The following is a 575-nucleotide window of genomic DNA, read 5'->3' on the forward strand; positions in this document are numbered from 1 at the left end:
CGCGCTCTCGCGCATATGTGTGTGTGTTGATTCATGGACGCGCGCGTCGTGCGTGTGCACATGTGTGTGTATGAATTCACACACACACAAAGAAAAAAAAATATGGTCCATTCCCTTCTCTTTTTGATCTCTGAATGTCCTCTCTCAGTTTCCCTCCAATCCATTATACATTATTAGGTCCGCACACACACTCTCCTATGAGCTTGCATTCCAGTGAAGAGATGGCCGGTACCCCGTTGCGCATCATCCTTGCTAGTACTTAGTCTTTGATCCCCCGTAATAAAACACATGCTGAGGGGTTATGAAACGGGTCACCTTGTCTGGGTCGATGTCTCTGCTTATACATCATCTCCCGCGTGTGTTAGAGGAAACTTGAGTAAATATGGACGAGACGTGAGAACAAGGAACCCCTTTAAGATGATATTAGATTCTGAATTTAGACGACCAGCGCGACTAGAATGTCATGAATGTCATATTGTTTCTTGTCAGTGGGAAAAAAGGGCTTGAAAATGCGAATATTCCTTTGATACTTACTTTTCCCTTCAGTTGCATTTCAAATTGTGCTTTCGTATACC

Source organism: Penaeus monodon, chromosome 22, assembly GCF_015228065.2.
Source record: "Penaeus monodon isolate SGIC_2016 chromosome 22, NSTDA_Pmon_1, whole genome shotgun sequence".
NCBI lineage: Eukaryota > Metazoa > Arthropoda > Malacostraca > Decapoda > Penaeidae > Penaeus > Penaeus monodon.